General features: G+C 44.4%; 1 protein-coding gene across 2 annotated transcripts in view; it reads left to right on the top strand.

The window, feature by feature from the left end:
- The first annotated feature begins 698 nt into the window (after positions 1–698).
- TMEM108 (transmembrane protein 108) overlaps positions 699–15,570 on the top strand; it is a 173,532-nt gene continuing 158,660 nt past the window's right edge. For both annotated transcript variants that reach the window (XM_076332309.1, XM_076332307.1), the window contains exons 1-2: positions 699–740; positions 12,484–12,613. The gene's annotated coding sequence lies outside the window, so the exon portion shown is untranslated. The remainder of the gene's footprint in view (positions 741–12,483; positions 12,614–15,570) is intronic.

Below are 15,570 nucleotides of genomic sequence, written 5' to 3'. Positions count from 1 at the left end.
GTTGGGAGCTGGCACTGTTTCTGGATCTGCACTTCCGAGGCTCAATTTCTCTTGTAGTAGCCACACCAACGCTCCTAGAAACGTTCCCTGGCCTACAGGATAAGCCCTAACTCAGGGGTGGCAAATTTCCTCTGGGCGTCTCTTCCAGCCAGGTTCAAAACTGTGAGTTGCCCTGAAAGCACACCAGCCCTGCTGTAAATGAGAGTGGCAAAACGCTATCAGTCAGAATTTCAAACAACCCACTGCTTGTAGCAAAAGGGACTGTATGGAGCAAACCGCTGTAGCGGCCACCTGTAATTTCATTTTAACGCCGTATTCCTGTCAACAGCTTTTGTTGTGCATTTAACCTTTCCAGCCTGTCGTGTTCCCCCCTCCCCCCCCCAATACCGGACTTCCCCTTTCGGCGCAATTATCGCTAATCCAATACAGTCCTTGTAAAACCCTGCCCCTAATCTCCCCCGCAGCCGCTCCCCGCTGCCGCAACAGCGGCTCCTCATTTACATTCGCTGCCCGCGCCTCGCCCGCCGCTGCTCCGCGCCCCCGCGGCGGGGCCGCCGCCGCCGCCGGCTCCCCCCCTGCCGCAGCCGAGGACCCTTCCCGGGGAGGCCGGGCCGGCGGGAGCCCCGCCCGCGCCGCCGGGGGAGCATCAGCGTGCGGCGGTGCCCGCCTGCCCGCCCGCCCGCCAGCAGCGCCGCTGGCTCCGCAGCGCGGGGGGAGCCGCCGCCGGCGCCGCGGCGGAGGTAAGCAGCGGCAGCCGCCGGCTCCTTCTTCCCGGGGCTCAGCCGCTGGCCGGGGCGGGTGCTGCGGGGTTGGGTTCGGCAATACAAGCTATCCCTGGAGTAGGGGGTGGGGGGGAAGGATGGGGCTCCGCTTCTGAGATGCGTTTGCTTACCGGTTTTCTCATTCTTCTTATTTTATGAAATATGATCTGGAGTGGCAACTGCCTAGTGGTCTGCGCTGGTAGTTTAAAAAGGATCGCATTGTAACTGTCCTCCTGTATCTTAGTGGGCTCGGTTATATGTGAATAAGCAGTTTCAGGGGTAGGCACGTAGTGAAAATCGCGTATGGATTATTTCCACTCTTTTTGAATGGGTGGGAGCTGCGAGGGAAGGTGACATTAATATCTATCGTTGCATGAAAAGCATCGTATCTCTGGTAGAAAGCAGGATATATATATATTTTTAAGCAGGAACTACAAGGTGCTTGTCATGACCGGTGAGCATATGTTTGCTGGGATGCGTATTGGTAATACACAACCGAAGGCACGAGACTGCTCCATATCATCATGAACTGGAAGCCTGTGGCTTGCATATTGTATTTAAAGTAGAACACTGCATGAAAGACGGCATCCTTTTTTAAACAGGTCTTGAAGCGTAGCCAATTGAAAAAGCCTGTTGTAATGCTGTGATAGGCAGTACCTTTTATCTAGGCAGTTTACAAGAGATAGCCTTCATATATTTCTCTTAAATAGTAGGAGGGGCCAGATGACTCTTTCAGGAAAATCTTTTCAAGCATAGATTGAATAGATGGGTTATAACAGAGATAAAATAGCTACGGATAACTAATTAAGGATTGAACTGACTTCTGGAGGAAAAATTGGGAAGGAAACTGAACTATGCTATGTGAATAAATGGCTGTGCTTGTGCACCAGAACTACAAAATCCACCTCTCAACTGCAGAAAGCAGTCAGGCATTCAAGGTCTATGGAGGGAGTCCTTTATATGGAGAGGCTTCTGTGGAAAAAGCTGCTAATTAAAGCAAGTAGGATCAGTCCCTCTTTATCCTATTGACAATTTAATGTTTAAAAATGACCCTTTGACTGCCTCAGGAGGTAAATCAGCAATGGGAATGTGCTTCTGATGAATGAGGCTGTCATTTTACAGCTGGCTTTTTGGAGGGATGGCACAAAATAGTAGACTAAGGAATGCAATTCAAAAGCAAATTTTAAAAAAGCTATAATTTTCTCCTAATGCTTTGCAGCAGTACCTCTGGAAAGGAGATGCAACTGTTCAAATCTATATTAAGTTCTGACTTACATTTGCAGAGTGATTTTAACCAGATAAATTGCAGGAATAGATAACAGTATAGTAACAGTGACACTACCTGTATCTGAAAATATTCTAGTGACTTTACTTAAACTATATTAATTAGACCTAAATCTATACATGCAAACAATTGGCTATTGCCTACTATGCTGTTGTCCCAGAGTGACCTGTTCTCCTCTAGTTTATGTAGCAGACTTACTGTAGGTCCTAATCATAAAGTAATCTTTGATGCAGATGCACTGAAATTATTGTGGTAAATTTCTTACCAGCTATTCTGATTGTGGTGGACCGTGCTAATCAACTGCGTGAACAGAACCTATTCATTTAGAAAATATTGTTACTTCTGAGGATTTGAAAACTGCAGAAATACCTTTAGTCCTCTTAGGACTGATGGAATTTACTCTGCCCTTGTAAACTCATGTTCTCTAGATTAATGCCAGATATGGAATACTTTGAACTTTAGTCTTTCCGCTGGAGAGATTAAAGAAAGAGGGAAGGCAATTACAAGTGTTACAATGATAGAGATGCAATTATGCGATTGTATACAGGATCTGCAGTTACAATAGCATAATGCAGAATAAAATAAAAAGCTTATTATTGACAAAGCCTTTTATTTCTGTGAATAAAACTGATGTGCCAATATAATGCTAAAATAGCTGCAGTAATATGCATACATTAAAGACATTTTTATGTATTGACACCGACTGCCTTAAAAAGTTTGAAAACACTGGGCAGTCCTTCTTCTCTTGGCAGCAGGAGGCAATATTCCTAAGTGCTTGTGCTGTAGCGTCTGCTCTGGTGCTGCCTTCCCTTGGAGGTCTTGCCAGGGCTGAGTTTTGCCTTAACAGATAAGCTGAATCATCACAGACTGCATTTCTTCACAGCCTGCAGCTGCCCATATCAAGAGTTTAGCTAAGCCGAATCCCTTGATGGGCATGCAACAGACCTCAGTTGCATCAATAAAACCCAACCAACTCATGCTCCAGTCTAGCTCATTGCAGGTAAACAAAGTCTTCTCTGAGGATTATAGCCAGACCAGAGGTTTTGGCCATGCTGGCCATTGCCAGGTAAATAGAGACAATTAATGTACACATAAATTCTAGTGTATGCACTTGCAAATGATTTATTCTGGTCAGAGTTAATGCATCTGTGTAAAAACTTTCACTGAATTGTTTTGTGACATCCTTGTTTGTGGAACATATGAACTGGTATGCCTGGTTGTATTTGCTAAACAACTAAATGAATTAATAACCAACAAATTTATGAACAGATACTAAGTTTTTGCATCCAAAGCTCAGCTGTGTGGTGGAGACAATGTGGTGTCTGCAACAGATCTCCTTTGAGTGATAGGGTGTGAATTTATGACTGTGATACTGAAGATGGTTAACTTAAAATCAGTAGAAATTAAAGTGAACCAAAAGCTATCTTGTCATTCCCTGAATTATTCTAAGGAAACCATTAGACAACACAGTTACTGTGGGGTAACTGCAAATAACTTGGCTGGAGGCATGTGTTGGCCACAGTAAATAAACAGAATAGGAAAAATGAAAATTGCTGTTAAGTTTCTAACTTAACATCCACAAAAAGAAACCTTCATAGTTGACTCTCTTGTCTGACTGAAGACTGAGTTATTCTTCAAAAGAAATAGGAGTGAGACCAGATTGTAATTTTGGACTGACTTTGTAGGCTGTTGTAAATAAAGCTTTTCAAGCTTGAGTTTGAGGTACTAGAACTCAGAATGTTGAGGTTAGAGGTGTTACCTATAGATCATTAATGATAGGAATATGGTAACTGTTGCAATAAGGAGTGATGGGTATGGGAAAGAATGACCCATCTCTTGCTCCTGGCTGACTGAGGAACTGGATTATGCAGAACACTTAGCCACCTCTTTGGGTAAGAATGTGATGCATCTCTGCTTGATGCTGGGTGGTCCTTGTCACTGATGACAATATATGTAATCCATAGTTAAAGCACTCATTGTGACCTTTGGTTTTGCTGGTAGTGTTCCCTGAAAGAAGCGTATGAGCTGGCACACTTACCAGTCTTCCTTTTCAAAGCTCTCTTGAGCACTGGGTAAGGGTCCAACTTGTTCTTTATAATGGGGATGAATTCTCTATGCTCTCTTGTCATTCCTTCTGCATCAGAAAGCAGGTTTTATCCAGTGTGCTGTGATGCTGAGGAAAAGATTTGCTAACTAAAATTGCTTTGGCAGTCTCTATTTGGGAGCATGATATAAAGGGCAAAGACATAAACACAATGCCACAAGTGGGCAATACATTAAATGCTGCAAGCAGTGGCCACTGGACCTTTTTCTTCTAAGAAAAGCACAAGAGGAGTTGTATGATTCTTAGCGTAAGGAGCATCTCAACATCTAGTTTAATTTTCAAAGTCATTGTTTCATCAGTCCATTCCACCCATAAAGTGTGGAGACCTCAAAGGAAATTTTTGTCCCACTGTTCAGGATCAGGTTTTCAACTTAGCTATGTCAGTAACATACTTGTTTAAAAAAAATAAATAAATTGGGGAACAGGGCTCTGTTTACAGGCTCACAGAATGGCTGAGGTTGCAGAGACCTCTGCAGGTTGTCTGGTCCAACCCTCTGCGCAAAGCATCTTGAGCAGGCTGCATGGGGCTGGGTTTTGAGTATCTCCAGTCTCCGGGGGTAGAGACTTTTGGCTTTTTTGATCACGGGGAAGTTTACACAGCACTGGGCCTGCTGGCAACAGATGGAATTCAGCTGTCTCACAGGGGGAAAAGGATCATTGCTCGTGAATTGGCAGGGCTCATTGAGAGGGCTTTAAACCAGGTTCGAAGGGGGAAGGGGATAAAACCAGGCTCACTAGAGATGAGCCTAGGGGTAGCGTGCCAATGCCGGGGGCGAAATCGATAGCCCAGCTCAAGTGCATCTACACCAATGCACGCAGCATGGGCAGCAAACAGGAGGAGCTGGAAGCCATTGTGCAGCGGGAGAGATATGACTTAGTCGCCATCACAGAAACATGGTGGGGTGACTCTCACGATTGGAGTGCTGCAATGGATGGCTATAAACTCTTCAGAAGGGACAGGCGAGGAAGGAGAGGCGGGGGGGTGGCTCTGTATGTTAGGGAGTGTTTCGGTTGTCTAGAGCTCAATGATAGTAATGATGATACGGTTGAGTGTTTATGGGTAAGGATGAGGGGGAAGGCCAACGAGGCAGATATCCTGCTGGGAGTCTGTTATAGACCACCTAACCAGGATGAAGAGGCGGATGAAGCATTCTACAAGTGGCTGGCAGAAGTCTCTCAATCGCTAGCCCTTGTTCTCGTGGGGGACTTCAGCTTCCTGGATGTCTGCTGGAAATACAACATGGCAGAGAGGAAGCAGTCTAGGCGGTTCCTGGAGTGTGTGGAAGACAACTTCCTGACACAGCTGGTAAGGGAGCCTACCAGGGGAGGTGCCTCGCTTGACCTGCTGTTTACAAACAGAGGACTGGTGGGAGATGTGGTGGTTGGAGGCTGTCTTGGGCTTAGCGACCAAGAAATGATAGAATTCTCGGTAAAGTAAGGAGGGGGGCCAGCAAAACCACAGCCATGGACTTCCGGAGGGCGGACTTTGGCCTGTTCAGGACGCTGGTTGAGAGAGTCCCTTGGGAGATGGTCCTGAAGGGCAAAGGGGTCCAGGAAGGCCGGACAATCTTCAAGAAGGAAGTCTTAAAGGCGCAGGAGCAGGCTGTCCCTGTACGCCGTAAGAAGAACGGGTGGGGAAGACAACCAGCCTGGCTGAACGGGGAGTTTTTGCTGGGACTCAGGAAAAAAAGGAGAGTTTACTGCTTGTGGAAGAAGGGGCAGGCGACTCAAGAAGAGTACAGGGATCTCATTAGGTCGTGCAGAGAGGAAATGAGAAAGGCAAAAGCCCAGCTAGAACGCAATCTGGCCGCTGTCGTTAAAGACAACAAAAAATGTTTTTACAAATATATAAATGACAAGAAGAGAGCCAAGGAGAATCTCCATCCTTTATTGGATGCAGGGGGGAACATTGTCACTGAGGATGAGGAAAAGGCTGAGGTACTCAATGCCTTCTTTGCCTCAGTCTTTAACAGGCAGACCAGTTATCCTCAGGGTACTCGGCCCCCTGAGCTGGAAGACGGGGACGGCGAGCAGGATGAACCCCCCATAATCCAAGAGGAAGCAGTCAACGACCTGCTATGCCACCTGGACGCTCACAAGTCTATGGGGCCGGATGGGATCCACCCGAGAGTGCTGAGAGAGCTGGCGGAGGAGCTCGCCAAGCCACTCTCCATCATTTATCAGCAGTCCTGGTTAACGGGGGAGGTCCCGGGCGTCATATTGGCAAGCCTCCAGTTGTCCATCTACAAGAAGGGCCGGAAGGAGGATCCAGGGAACTACAGGCCTGTCAGCCTGACCTCGGTGCCGGGGAAGATTATGGAGCGGTTCATCTTGAGGGCGCTCACAAGGCATGTGCGGGACAACCAGGGGATCAGGCCCAGCCAGCACGGGTTCATGAGAGGCAGGTCCTGCTTGACCAACCTGATCTCCTTCTATGACCAGGTGACCCGCCTAGTGGATGAGGGAAAGGCTGTGGATGTGGTCTACCTGGACTTCAGCAAGGCCTTTGACACTGTCTCCCACAGTATTCTCCTCGAGAAGCTGGTGGCTCACGGCTTAGACAGGTGTACTCTGCGCTGGGTAAAAAACTGGCTGGACGGCCGGGCCCAGAGAGTTGTGGTGAATGGAGTTACATCCAGTTGGCGGCCAGTCACAAGCGGTGTTCCCCAGGGCTCAGTTTTGGGGCTGGTCTTGTTCAATATCTTTATCAATGATCTGGATGAGGGGATTGAGTGCACCCTCAGTAAGTTTGCAGATGACACCAAGCTGGGTGGGAGCGTTGATCTGCTCAAGGGTAGGAAGGCTCTGCAGAGGGACCTGGACAGGCTGGATCGATGGGCCGAGGCCAACTGTATGAGATTCAACAAGGCCAAGTGCTGGGTCCTGCACTTCGGCCACAACAACCCCATGCAGCGCTACAGGCTTGGGGAAGAGTGGCTGGAAAGCTGCCTGGCGGAAAAGGACCTGGGGGTGCTGGCTGACAGCCGGCTGAACATGAGCTGGCAGTGTGCCCAGGCAGCCAAGAAGGCCAATGGCATCCTGGCCTGTATCAGAAATAGTGTGGCCAGCAGGAGTAGGGAAGTGATCGTGCCCCTGTACTCGGCCCTGGTGAGGCCGCACCTCGAATACTGTGTCCAGTTTTGGGCCCCTCACTACAAGAAGGATGTCGAGGTGTTAGAGCGTGTCTAGAGAAGGGCAACGAGGCTGGTGAAGGGTCTGGAGAACAAGTCTTATGAGGAGCGGCTGAGGAAACTGGGGTTGTTTAGCCTGGAGAAAAGGAGGCTGAGGGGAGACCTCATCGCTCTCTACAGCTACCTGAAAAGAGGTTGTAGTGAGGTGGGTGTCGGTCTCTTCTCCCAAGTAACAAGCGCTAGGACAAGAGGAAACGGCCTCAAGTTGTGCCAGGGGAGGTTTAGATTGGATGTAAGGAAAAATTTCTTTACTGAAAGAGTGGTGAAACATTGGAACAGGCTGCCCAGGGAAGTGGTTGAGTCCCCATCCCTGGAGGTATTGAAAAGACGTGTAGATGAGGCGCTTAGGGACTGGTTTAGTGGACATGGTGGTGTTGGGTTGACGGTTGGACTCGATCTTAGAGGTCTTTTCCAACCTTAATGATTCTATGATTCTGTGACTCCACAGCCTCTCTGGGTGACCTGTACCTGTGTTGGACTACCCTCACAGGGAGAGTTTCTTATGTTTAAATGGAATTGCTTATGTTTCGGTTTGTGCCTGTTTCCTGTTGTTCTTTCACTGGGCACCCCTGAGAAGAATCTGGCTCCACCTTCTTTACTCCCCCTTTTTTGCCACAAGGGCGTGCTTCTGGCTTATGGTCAACTTCTTGTCCACTGGGGCTCCCAAGTCTTTCTCTGCAAAGCTGTTTTCCCAGCCAGTTGGCCTCCAACCTGTACTGGTGCAAAAGGAGAGGGAGGACTAAACAAGAAGGGAGGGAAAAGAGAAAATGACAAAGAGAAAAGGGTTGGAGAGGGGGGTGGGAGTGTGCAGAGGAATGCAGGCAACTGGAGCCAGTATGCTGGTTGCAGCAGACTGGTTTACCTCAGCCTCATTATAATGCTATTGGGGGAAGACCACAGTCTTGAATGTCAATCCACAAGTGCTCCCATAATTTAAGCAGGATTTAATGCATCCTGCAACTATAAACAATGATATTAGTATGAATTAAAAAGGATGTGTGAGTTTTGTTCTGAGGTTGGTATATATGCTTCCACGGCAGCCAGGACACTTGCCTTTTCAACGGTCTTTGCAATGGCATAGTTCTGACAGTTTTGGTATGATTTAATAAAAAGTTTGGCTGGGCAGCTCATGTTGCTTTGCTAAGCTCTGTCTATTAAGGCAGACTTTTCCAGGAAGGGCCTTTAAGTAAAACATCATGATGCCTCAAAGGAGCAAACGTAGTTTTATGACAAGACACTAGTACAGTATATTAGTTGTGGAAGACATGGGGGAATTGGTGGTGAAAGAAGCCTTCTGTGGTCACTTAAAGGATCGCTGGCATTCAGACTGTGATCCAGCGGTAGTCCTCTAGAATAGATGATGCAGGACTACATTTAGGAGTCCTTTATGATGGTCCTAAAATGGAGGTTGCGCAATAATATTGATTGTGGGGTTTCATAATACATGTATGCATGTACATTTGAGCATATAACTCTTCCATGTTTGGAAATAACACAGGTTTATTGGGAGTTTTTTGTATCTGAGAAATAGTTGCTGCTTTGTCCTTATCATTGGTCCAGATCCACATCCACTATAAATAAGTCAATCAAAATCAATGGAGCAGTACCTGTCTGCCCTTTGTGTACCTTGCCTGTTATGTTTTTTCTTCCAGAAGATTGGAAGTCACCCAAGACACATAAAATAGAGGGGTTTTGCTTGATCAATGGTGTTCCTACTCAAAGTTTTCATAGATGTGATCTGTGCCAAGCTGTTAAAGCAGTGACTTATAGCATGTTCTGCAACTTCAGATTAGAGAGGTGCAGGTAAGGTACTCTCTCTACATGAGCACATACAGAAAAACTAAGATCAGCTTTTCACATGGTAAGATTTTAAGAGGTAGAGCTAACATCTGTAAGTGGAGCTGAAAGCAATGCAATCACTTTTACATACTGCTAATGCTCCTTTGCTCAGCCTTTTTTTTTTTTTATACCTATGTAGATTAACAGTGTAACTGAAATCAGGGCAGTAGCAAATCAGGATGTACGTTATCTCTCAAACGGCTCCCTTTGCTTTAGTTTCTGAGTAAATAGTTAAAGGCATATTGTGTAACCAGACACTTGAAGACATTCTAGGAGTTTGGTTATTTAACCTACGCTTTCTGTAGTTCATGTAATGTATATCATTATGTAGGAAAACACTGTAAAATAATAACAATATTATATGCAAAGGACCAGAAATAGTATACATCCAAGGTTTGAATACAAAATAGTATTGTAGCATTCTATTTATAATGGTAGATTCAAGGGGATCTCCTATTCATTTGTGTTTCTATCAGCATTTGAGCAGAGCATGTGCATCATGAGGGTAATTAATCTTAGTGATCAACCAAGAAAAAACAGTTTTAGATGTCTTTTCACTCTTTATCTTGCTTGCTGCTATTGGCTCATTCCTCTTTGCTCTCCAATGCATGCTACCTCATATCTATCCCTGCAGTCACGTAATTGACGATTGTATACACAGAGTCCTTGTTCTATAGGAATTTGGCACACGACGACGAATTTTTCTATTGAACTGTAATCAGTTCTTCAGTAGTGTTGTGGGAGTGGTACGCCATCAGAGTTCTCTTTACCTACATCCAGGCACATGCCAAAGCCTATGTCCCAAATGTCCTTTTTCTTAACCTGCTGCCTCTTCCTGCCAAGTCAAGTGATCTAGTCCATGGTTCAGTGAAGTGCCTCTTTGGTCCACCATCCAAAGGACAGTAGCCATTCACCTCTGTCTGGACCCTGCTTGCTTCAGGTCTCCTTGGTGCTACAGGGACAAGAAGATTGATCACCTTCTCACTGAGATGGTTGGCCGTGTAATGCCAAGGAGACTTGGCGGCTGCTTGTCCTGACCTGCAGGCTCTGGTTGAGCCAACAGGTCTGAGAAGGCAGGAGAGTTTAATGTTTTAATACCAGATTTACTTATTAGTAGATATTTGACATTACGCTGGATTTTGATTTAGAAAAGTGATACAGCATTATGCCAAAATCACGCCACAAGCATGATGTAATGATTGTAATATACAGTGGAATTGCAATGCAGACTGATTCCCTATGCCAGTCTCTACATGCTCCACTGTCACAAAGAGGGAGGTTTTGTCCTAACTAGAGAGGTCCCAAACCATGGATTGAATAAAAATACAGTCTGGAAATGTTCAGATAGCCTGCCTAGTGAGACATTCTTAGTATTTTTTTTCCTAGTAGTTTGCATTCTGCTGCTTAATTTATAAGAGTGAATGTTGTGGTTTTTTTCTGTGTTAAGTCATGGCTCTCATTTTAGCCAGTACTTCTGAAGGACAAATCTTGTACTTCACTGAAATCAAGTCCTGAAAGTTGTCAGGGGGAAGAGGAGCACCTACATAAGGTTGGTCGTTATTTGGAAATTCAGAGTCAAGGACTCCAGGGTAGTTTTGCATGGCATTTCAGATCTGAGATCTGTCGGCATCGAGGAGGAGGCGGCACAGCTCACTTGAAACATCTCTGGGACCAAGGCCTTTTCTGGCTCCATCAGGAGTTTCAGGTTTAAATGGCAATTAAATCAGATGTACCTTGTGCCATCAGTGTGTGACATGCCAGCTCTGCCATGCAGGGACAGGGTGGCCTTGTGTGCCACCCTTCATGGTGGGAAGTTACATCAGGATGTAAGGCTAGAACTGGTTAATATAGTATAAAACGTCATTGCTGATGATTTCTAGGCATTCTGACTGAAGTGAGTTAATTCTCAATTTTTCATTGTAAAAAAAGGGAGGGAGATAGCAGCCTGGTAAGATGTGTATACTACAAACCATATATACATGAAGCTATACTAACCTTTGAAATACTTGTAAACAGTTTCTATGGAGAGCAGGGGTAGATTTTAAGCAGCAGCAGCCAAAATGTGGAAAGCAGCAGGTGTGGTGCATCCCACTTTCTGCGCTGTCGTGCTGGAGCCGGGGGTGTCTGGTGAAAATCTCGTAAGGAAACAGTTGAATGCTTTGAGAAGTTGACCACAGCTCAGCAAAGCAGATCTGAACTAACGTGGACTGCCTGTCTGCCAGTAAACAGATAGTTGCACTCTGGTTAATTGAACTTTCATGAAACTAAAATATGTTTTTGTAAAATGTGTTCTGCTTGTCGATCCTGCATATAGGGGATCAAGATGGAAGTATTTAAAAGACGTGTAGATGTGGCACTTAGGGACATGGTTTAGTGGATGTGGTGGTGTTGGGTCAATGGTTGGACTCGATGATCTTAGAGGTCTTTTCCAACCTTAATGATTCTATGATATTGGGGGTGGGGAGGGCTATCTGTCAGGTACACAGGTAATGCTCTATATGCTGTACCATCTGCAGTGGGGAGTCAAGCATATGATAAGTGACTCCTTCATAGCTTTTGCCAAAGAAAACTGTAGTGCCTAAGCAGAGAACCTGTTGCTTGGTTTTCAGAGGTCCTTTTGGTTTGGATGACTAGAGTTAAATACCTGGAGGGCACTGCAGCTATAGATGCATTTGAAGAATCTCACTGTGATTCCCTGAGTAGTTCTATCAAAAAAATCCCTCTGACTGAATTTTCCTACTGTCCCACTAATTCGCTCTGCTTCTGAAAAACTTTGAACAGTGTTCAAAGTCACTTTTTTGGAAGGCATTTTTTCTTTTTTGTTACTTTAATTGCTGAACATAAATCTTGGCGACTCTGCCAACCTCCAGTTTCTCAAATTAGTAGCATTCCTATTCCTGAACTAGCATTTAAATGCTAACTTAGTTCCTTTCCACAAGAATCAACCTGTAACAGATAAATTGACAAAGAAATTGACAATTCAGAGATGCAAGTTATGCCACTTTTTTGTACAGTAAAGTGTTTGAATTTCATAAGGTAGGATCATGTTCTCAAATACATATGATATACACCTATGGAATGTGATGTTCTGGAAAGTCTGCAAAGAAATCCTGAAGAGTCCTCTACTTACATTCCCGAAAATCAATAACATGCAGAACTTTGTGGTCTCTAATCCATTAGGCTGAAAGCTCTGGAGAGCAATAGGAGCTGCATGGCACTGAGCCATGTATTTAAATTGAATGCCTTTTAGAATGAGATGAATAAACATATTGGAATAACACACCCACTTCTGTAAATTTACAGGTTGCACCAGCTGGCAGATTAAAAATAAGAAAACAAGAAGCTGGAAGAGTTGCTATTACCAGGAAGATCCAAACCAATGGACTGTATGGATATTGATATGTTTGAAGGCATCTGCTCTTCCCATTACAAGGTAAGACACAGAAGGATTTTTCTGGTGGTTTGTTTCTCTTCAGTGCAGTGCAGCTCTCTTTTGTGGCACTGCCCAAGATGGCAATGGAGGTGTTCTCCAAAGCTTGTTCAGTCTAGTGGCTCACTGCTAATAACTGTGACCTACGGTTAATGTATAACTAGACTATATTCAGACCTGAAAAGGCCTCAACTTTCAAAAGCCAATGACAAATGTGGATCCTCAGGGCCTATAAAATTCAAAGTTTTATTATGTAAAGTACCTGTTCAGGTAGTCCTACAGGTTGTCTATTTTTAGAATGTGCTAATAGGAGACCTTCCCACTCACCTAAGGCATCTTTTTTTATGTGCTTATTAATTGCTGTAGATTGAAGTAGACTTGAAACCTGTACTTCTTAGTGCAGGATCTTAATCAGGAGAAAATGTCTCTAAACTGGATGCCAGAAAATGTCTCTAACTGGAGATGCAAGTTATGCCATTTTCTTTGTACAGTCTTAGTGTTCTTTCACTTTCAGGATTGTTATATGGTTTGTTTACAAAAACTGCTGCATTTTTTCTTTTTTTCTATCTATTCCAATAAAAATTAATTACATATTGCTCTAAGCTGAGGGTGGTGGAGAGCTTGATACATTTTCTTGGCGTCTTTTGCCTGATGCCTGGCTATACTGTCACTTATTCTGAATGCTTCCTTTACTGGGTTGTTTTCAGGGAAGGTACAAAACACAGATTTTTTCAAAACTTACTTGGAACTGGTAGAAACACTTGAGAAAGACATGAAGCAAACTGATTTTAAAGTAAAATTTCTCATTTCTAAGATGATGTAGTTCTGCATGGCTGGGGGATGGCTATGTGGGACTTCTTCATATTCTCACAATTCTGATTGACACAAGGTTGCTACAGAGCAAATTGAAAACCACACCACCAGCTCTGTGTTACTCAAGAGCTCACATCAGGCAGCTGTGCAGTTGCAAAAAGGAGCAGTTACAACTGGTCTTAGCTGGTGTCTGCTTTGACCCAGAGGGGACTTTCAGCTGAAGTCAGTGCGATGCTCCATTTCTCCATTTTCACCAGCCAGTGTTAAATGATGAGGGAACCGTCTGTGCTGGGGCAGTGCACTGCCATTGCTTCTATTCTGTACGGAAATACTGGACACCAGTGTCCAGTGTTATCAGTCTGCCATTTTCACAAGCCTGAGATCCACAAAAGAAGAATGAGAGGAGTGTAAGAACTAAACTGAAAAGATCCTCTTCCTAAGGTGGGGAATGTAACAGACTGTGGCACTGCATCCTATAGAAACAGGAGGTGCTCCCTTGTATGCTGAAATAACAGGAATGAAATGTGTGAAGTATTTAGAAAATGCAAAGATAAGGAATAGCAAACACAACTTACAAGGAAAAACACCTTCAAACTCTTGAGTACTTGGGACATTCCAGTAATTTTCCGTAATTGTTGTTACGGAGGAGTGTACATAGTCCATAAAAACCTGTAAGATCTGGTCTAGATAGCAGACACTTCTCTGAAGAGTTTTATTTCCCCTCCCAGATGCTTGTGTGACCCCTGGTGTCCACACACAAGCGCTCCAGTGGAATTTGTGTTGCCACCAGTTATTGCCAGCTTCCACAAGTATAAATGCTGGCCTGGTCTGTGCTTTCTTGTTTGAACATCTTTACACTCGCATTTTATGAAATCCCTAGCTTTAGAGCAAATTCCTAATATAATGGGGGAGAGGGGAATGTCAGCTTTGGTTCCGCATATGTGAAATGAGAATACCATTTTGTCTTGCTACCTTGCCTGCTTTAATCATGTCCTTCTCTGAATTGGAGCTTCTGAGTTTGTGCTTCTTGGCATGGGAGGGAACTCGGCTTTGGACAGGGCCTCTGGCTGTTGCATGGCAAGTAATCCTTCCAAATAGGATTTGCATTCTTGCAGCAGCCATTCTGGGGGTAGAGAATGAATACATGGAGGCAAATTCTGCTTACACAGACGTAGCTCAAGTCCAGCCATTCAGAGCACGAGTCAATGGCAGACAGAGTTGCACATAAACTGAGTCCTTTCTGAAACAGAACTGGTACTAGTGCCTAAGAAAAATGTACAGGGTCAGAGCGTCTGCAGTGTCTTAGTTAACTGGATTTATAGGCACTTATTCACAGCAAAAATGTTGTTAGAGCCCCAGAGCTGCTTTGTTAGTTTTCATTTGCCAAAGGCTGTCATACCTGCAGAGTTGTTGTGTGGAAATGTGAGCTTGCAAGCCAGCTACTTCTGTGTGCTGTCTTGGTCTTCGCTTAAAACTTCATTGCTCTTTCAGTGCTGTGTGCTCTCTGCTTTAAAGCACCTGAGATGGTCTACTATAATGACTCTTCTATTTGGGATGACAGCCTGCGGCTGTAGGATAGAATAAATAACTGGAGGTAATAGTGGCTTAAATCAAAGCCAGACCTTGAATCCCTGGACTTTTATATTGGCCTTTATTTGTGGGCATTATTCTTGATAGACTTCTAGGTGTGTTTATCCTTTTTTGGTGGAGAAATGATTGAAACATCAAACAAAGCTTAGGAAGTGAAGGAACAGACTACCTTCTGGTTTATACCCAACACAGATATTCTGATATTAACAGAATATGTTAACAGGTGCTGTTAACATTCTTCTCTGAAGAAGAAGCACCTGAAAACTTCTGGGAAGTCATATATTAGAAAAGTTCAAAACTGAATAAAAATTTCCTTTAACTCATCAAAATGTTTTGTAGCTCTTGTTTTTTTTTCTCTGCAGAACATAAAGATGTGTTTGTTCTCTGTAATGAAGCACTGGTAACTTGTTTGAAAATAAATATTTCAATTATTTCAGGATACCTGAATCAAAACCAGTTCATTTTGCTAGGAGTTCACAGTTCAGTGAAAGGTTTCCTTACAGTTAAATAAAATAAATTAATTTTGCTTATGACTTAGTCCTGTCTCTCTCCTTTCT

Source organism: Aptenodytes patagonicus, chromosome 2 (genome assembly GCF_965638725.1).
Source record: "Aptenodytes patagonicus chromosome 2, bAptPat1.pri.cur, whole genome shotgun sequence".
NCBI lineage: Eukaryota > Metazoa > Chordata > Aves > Sphenisciformes > Spheniscidae > Aptenodytes > Aptenodytes patagonicus.
The sequence above is the reverse complement of the archived record's forward strand: the minus strand, read 5'-3'. Positions and strand labels throughout refer to the sequence as shown.